The sequence below is a fragment of the Quercus robur genome, chromosome 5 (assembly GCF_932294415.1).
Source record: "Quercus robur chromosome 5, dhQueRobu3.1, whole genome shotgun sequence".
Lineage (NCBI taxonomy): Eukaryota > Viridiplantae > Streptophyta > Magnoliopsida > Fagales > Fagaceae > Quercus > Quercus robur.
The window spans coordinates 50,616,256-50,623,342 of record NC_065538.1 but is presented as its reverse complement, the minus strand read 5'-3'; positions in this window follow the sequence as shown (position 1 = coordinate 50,623,342).

The following is a 7,087-nucleotide window of genomic DNA, read 5'->3' as shown; positions in this document are numbered from 1 at the left end:
GGTGCATGATGTTTAAAAAGCAATCACACATTTGTTTTATTTCTATTACTAGAAATATATGTGATTTTAAATTTAACTATCCTGTACATCGCACGGATTAGTGACTAGTACTTTTGTAAAAGAATGTCCTAAGAGCAGTAGTTAAAATTCATTTAATATTTTTTAAAAATAATTTTTTTATTCTTAAATAAAAAAATAAAAAAAAAACTCAAATTTTACATATATAAAAAAAAATACATATAATAACAATAAATTTGTACATATAAGCCAATAAAACATTAATGCATATATCTTATTTTTTAAAAATGTGTATTACGTACCATAACTAAGCAATTATTAACCCTTAACATGTGCTGTATAACAAGAAGATGGATTTGGTTTTAAAGTTTGTAGATATGGGAATAAAAGTCTTCCATTTTAAGTTCTGTTCTTATTTTCAAATGGAGTGGCTTCCTTTCTTTTGCTTTATTTGTGGGGTTTTGGGTCTTGGTGAGAATTATTGTTCTAGGTTTCAAGGTAAGTCCGAATGTCACAAGCATTTTGGGGACTGGACCGGAGAAAATAGTGGCCTTAAGGGAGTTTTTGAGAAACATGGAGCTGCTTGCAGGGGTGGATCGGAGGAGGAAAGAATGGAAGAAGACACCTGTGTCCAGCACATTCCGATGGTCATTTGTCTGGCGAGTCTAGGTACGGAGCACTCAATTGCTTTATCAAATCACATAAGCTCCAACAACACAAACCGGGGGCTAGGCAGTTGGTCAGTTGTGCTGTTAATGGAGAACCAGAGTAATGATGCTTTGGTGAGCCCCTCGAGCCTAGCGCCCTCCCCTATTGTGCACTCTCGTGTTTCCCAAAGGTTCTCAGTATGGGCTTTCAAATGTCATTCTCTGGGGCCCACAAATCACCTCAGCCCGAAACCCACAAGTAAACCCTCTCCTAAGAATGAGCCCACCAATATCCCTTTATGCCCAATGATAGGGAATTTAAAAAAGGTTGCTAGAGCCCAGGAAAAGAATGTCCAAAATTTTAATATGCAAGCACAAGAATACTTATGGGCTCTCGGGTTCATTGAGGAGAGGGGTGTGCTGTTGTTTGTTGTTTTTCTCCCAGTTGTTGTTTGCTTTCTTGACGTATCTCTTTCCAGTTGAATGAATAGTTCATGTTTTTATCAAAAAAAAAAAGAAAAGATATGTGTTCTATAACAAGATGACAAATGGGGTCCAACCAAAGTCTAACGCATCAGTTAATCCAAGTCAAGTCCATGATTTCTTATTATTATTATTTTTTATAAAATAAGTCAAGTCCTCGTTAGCAAAATTAACAAAAGCTATTCTTTCCATTACTAATCCAAATCCAACCCACTTTCCCTCCTTTTCCCCTCCTCATATTTGTCATCCTCCATCACCAATTTCATGACCAGAGGTTCCTCACCACTGCCATGTCCACTACTACAAGAAAGTTGTCTACCCTTGAAGAACTACTCATCATTTTCTTGTTCGGAAAGTAGATAGCAGCTCCTCACTCACCGAGTTGACCCAAACCCATGTCCTTGTTCTCTTTGACCCGGCCTCTAGAGGGGTCCTAAAACTAAACTGCTCGTGGATGTTCATTTTAGCAAACTCATTTAAACTGTGGTAGGTTTGAGTATGTGTGTGGATCTGTTTGGCAATGAATTGGTGAGTAATGCATTTTGCTGTGTCGGGCTTGGAAGTTGTTTTTGGTTGTGGTTTTACGTTGCAGATGCAGTGAAAATGGGTTGTGAGTTTGTGTTTTTTGTTGGTTGTGAAAATTTTGGCATCTTCGTGGGCATTTGATTTGTGTTTATACTTCCAAACAATTTGATTTTACATGTTTGAAATTTCATATCTAATGTTCATCATTTTTGCAAAAAATTCAAAACCAAACTTTTTGATTTGTTTTAAGTTTGATTTTGTGATAAAAATCGTTTTTCTAAGGGAAAGTCATAAATGAGTTACAAAAGCTTAATGGAGCTGGATTTAAATATGTAAAATGCTAATTTTAAACCACGGATAAGTAAGATAAAGACGAGCCTAATCTCTTATAAATTTGAGGTAATTACCCTAAATATGTAAAGCATGTCACTGTCACTACTAACGTGTGAGCACCAAAAATTAAGGAATAAAGTACTTAGCTAATTATATACTTCCATAAAAAGAATTAAAGAATTTTAATGTTGGTTATATTGATCCACCGGACATTTCTCACTTAAAGAATGACAAAATTTGGTTACGAAATTGGTTGTAGCTTTATCTTACAACTTTACTCAATGAAATAAATATTTTTATATATTTTGAAAATCTAACCATTGAATTACATATTTCTTATGATCTTAATACACATATCAAATTTTGTATCAATAAGATATTATTTACTATATGATCTATATGTTTATATTTTATGCATAATTTTAAATTACAAAAATTTGCAATTTAAAAAATTTATTGATGACATAGCTATTGATCTTTAATTTTCTATAAATTTTGCAAGTAAGTAGGATATAAGAAGAAGATATAATCCAATGGTGAATTTGTAATTCACTTTCAATAAGAAGATATTGAGTAAGGTTATAGTCTAAGGCTACAATTAATTTTGTAGCTAAACTTTGTCCATTAAAAAATGCTGTCATAAAAATAATAATTGTTGTGCTCAATTTGTATTCTTGTAAATGTGACATACCATTTTTTTAATGAATTCTTAGTTCTCACATGCATTAAATATTTTGAAAGATTTTTTTTAATGAGATTTGAAAATGTTCTCATGTATAAGGTGTTTTCAATTAGTAAAAGATATAGACGCATTTAATGAGTGAAGATTCAACCTTCACTTTATTTTTAATGGTAGAAGATTCAACCTTCACTTTATTTTTAATGGTAAGTAAAAGATAAAATTTTACTTCAAACTCATCTTTAAGAATTTCTACCCATTTACCTATTACGTGATGATTTATAAAATGATAAAATTTAGCTATAAAATTAGTTGTAACCAAAGGGTACAACCTTACTCAATATCATTAACATTACTACATATTTTTAGAATCTAACCGTTGGATTGCTTATTATTTAAACTCTTAATATACTTGTCAAATTTTGTGTCAATCAGATATTATTTACTATATAATCTATAAATTTATAAGTTATGCATAATTTTGAACTACAAAAATTTACAATTTAAACAATTTATTGATGATATAACAATTTATCTTTAATTAATTTTCTAGAAAATTTTCATGTATGGAGGATATAGGAAGATACTTCTGTTGTATTAATGTATATGACAATTTACATCGAATTTTGTAACAAAAATTTACAATGCTTTTTGTCCTAGGTACAATCTAAGAAAAGTAAATTACATTGCTTTATTTCCTAGTTACATTCTAAAAAAAGTAAAATTGTATATACAAAAACATTGTCTAGAACCCTTGATCTTGGTTCGGAGGCTAATTTACGAGATAGGAAGGGATTAAGCACCCATCTCACCCGGTAAAATCGGTCTCCTAGGTTAAGGTGGCCAATGTCATGTCATGTCAAACAAATACAAAGAATATGTCATATAAACATGTGATTTGCAGGAAGTGTAAATAAATATATGTTAGGGGAATTTGACATAAAGAGAGAAAAAAAAATAAAGCTTGTTAGATAACAAAAAATGAAGGTAATGGCATGTTAATCCAAGATATCAACATAAATAAAGAATTCCTAGCCTAGACATGTTCATCTAAGCATGTGAGGGAAAACAAAATTGTCATGTTATTTGTCATCAACATAATTGCAAAGAGAAGCAAATAAAAATAAAACCTTTAAGCATATTTGATCATCCAAGCAATTATGAAGAGAAGTAAAAGAAAAACCCTAGACATGTTTATCTAGACAAAATCAAAATACTTTGACATGTTTGTTCAAGCATTTAAAAATGTAAAACAACCACCTAGACATGTTCATCTAAGTATTAAAGAGAAAGTTGTGTTTTAGCCTAGAAGTGCTCATCTAAGCATTCAAAAGAAAATTGTGTATTGGCCTAGAAATGTTCATCTAAGCATGTAAGAGAAAACCAATAAGACATAGGCATGTTCATCCAAGCATATAGCATAAAAGAAGTGAATAATGATTTGTAAGCATTTATTCTAGCATGTATAAAGAATAAAAAAAAAGTTAACTACTTACCAGCATAAATTAAAAGGGGAAATGATCACCTAAAGGGCTAGGGAGAAAGCAAGGAAGTACTCAACTACAACCAAAGTAAGAACAATGGTTGCTCAATAGCTTTTTTTTTTGCTTTCTCACTAGCTCTCTAGAGGGAATTCGAGGTCCAGAAAATGGAAGAGGTCTTCTCTATTTATAAGGGAAGGGATGGCTTAGCTTTAAAGCTAAGTTATTAGCTTTCTTCTGAAGCTAAGGGAGGAGATAACCTGTTTAAATGAGCTGGGATGGATTTGGTGTTGATCCCCATTCAAATTTTGAAATGATGCTGCACCTGCTTCGTATTTTGGCTCTAATTTTCCGCTCAAAATTCCAATTGATTCAAGATGGGTTTTTTTGAAAGGAAATTCAATTATCTACAACTTTTTCTGAAATAGAGAAAGTCAAATTTCAACGTTATCCATGCCAAAAATGTGTTTCAATTTGCTAGTGAAAATAGTAACGTCTTTTGAGCATTTTTGAATTTTTTCATAGGCTGTATCTGTTTCTTTACCCAATTTATTTTTCAAAAATCTTTCTTCTGAAGCAAAGGGAAAGGATAAGTCTATTAGATAGGCTTGAACAGATTTGATGTTGAACTCATTTGAAATTTTGAGAGAGAAAATTGAAGATAATGCTGAATTTGTGTTATCTTCTGCACCTGTTTCGTATTTTGGCCATAACTTGCTGCTAAATTTTCCAATTGATTCAGGATTGATGTTTTTTGAAAGGAAATTTAATTCTATACAACTTTTATAGAAATAGAGAAATCCAAATTTCAACGTTTTTCTGACCAAAAATGCGATTCAAGTTACTACTGAAGATAATGACGTTTTTTGAGCATTTTTCTTTTTTTGAATTTTTCATGGATCATATCTCCAGATTTTTTTTTTTTTTTTAAGAGCAGATAAGATGCCATAAAGAAAAACATTTTTTATTATTTCTTTAAAAAAAATGAAATAAAATGAAATCCAATAAAAAATCACACTTAATTAATTTCAAATTAATTCTTGTGAGAACCAATCAAAATTAAGTGTTTAGAATAGGATGTGATCAGGCCCATCATACAGGTGAGCCATGATCATTGAAAGTTGTTTGTATGATAACTTTTGATCAGGTGGCCCGATCAAAACCCATGACATACCATTATGATTGTTAGAGCATCAAGATTTGTTTTGTATCACAAATCTAAAGATCCACCGGATGGTTAAATGCAAGTTGTAAAATTGGGTGCCTACAGAACCCAAAATTTGATCTTGAATTTTACTTTTTTATTTTTTTAATTGCTGACTTGGACGTTACAATGGTCATCTAAACCTTTAAGCCCTAGCACCTCATCTGTATCACCCGCATCTATAGTGAATTTCTTTCCTCTTATCCAACAATTTATCTCATCCTCTTTTAGCATAGCATTTGCATAAAACTCCTTGATCAAAGGATCACACACTCTAGGCAAGTCACTCAACAACTTATCCCAACCTCTGCCCTCAAAACATTTGGGAATGAAAGTTTCCTTCAAATCTATTAAGTCCACAAATCTTTCTTGAATGATTGTTGCCCTTATGTAGTACTCTTTGTATCTCTCAAAGTGTTGATTAGATCTGAACTTGGATTTGTCCATTTTCAGCCTTTTATCACCCTTCTTGGCAGTGGTTTTCTTCTTGGTAGGAGTCATCTGTAAACATAGCAGAAAGACCACAAAAATAGAGCACAATAGATGGAAATTCAAACATTAGTAACAAGTTAGTATCACTGAAAAGAACATAGAACTCTACCACCATTCAGTCCATATTCAGTTGAGATTTTGACATTGAAAGAGATAGCTCAAATCAAAAAAGGATAGAACAACCTATCACCAAAACTTATGCATAACACATTGTGACAGTGAGCACAACAATTCAAACAAGAACACTCTAGAGCACATTCCCAAGCACATACTTCAACAAGCAATAATCATCTATATTGAAGTAGTGTATACCACATTCATCCAGAAGAAAGCCTATGTCTATGACACATATCTTAATGAGTATGAGATGTTCAAACCAACACAGAGCAAACAATATCCTCAAAGCAGATGCAACACACATGATATCAATAGTCAATAGAAATAGAAAAATAACCCAACCATTTAAGCTCAACTATTTTGAACTAATCATACTCACAAACAGAGTATATCATAGTAAACCCAAACAATAGCATAAGAAAATGAGAAATATTATCATGGGTATGAGATTAACCAACCAACACAGATCAGTTTACAAACTCAAACAATGAAATTAAACATGATAAAAACCATATTTAGCAACCTAGAAACAAAATCAACCAAACCCAAACACCCAAACTTAACAAACATGAACCCAACCCATATCCGAATCTACAGATATCACAAATCAAAACCACACCTCACAGATTCAAGAAAATAAAGCTCAAAACATGAAATATGTAGTGAGAAAGAGAAAATCCATACCTTTTTCTTGAAGATTTGAGGTTGAACAGATGCAAAAATGGAAGTTTTTCGAGAGTGACATGGTGAGTTTGAGAGAGTTTTAGGTGAGGAAGATAATGAAAAGTCACAAAATGTTCGATTTAAAAACTGTCCTTAAAGAGCAAAACACGCGATTTTCACGACTGGGTTTAAGTCGCAAGCAAGTTGCCAGGGCCAGTCGCCAGAACACTTAAGACAAAAATTTTGAAAAATTTTCAAAGTGCTTTTCATGACTAGAAGTTCTACCCGTGAGGGTGTCACGAAGGAAGCCGCGAAAATCTCTGAGTACCTCTCGCAACTAGACCTTCCACCCGCAAACAAGTCGCCAACTGAGTCGCGAGATACCTTAAAAACCCAAATTTTGAAAAATATTCTAAGTATTTTTCACGACTGGGGCATTGACCCG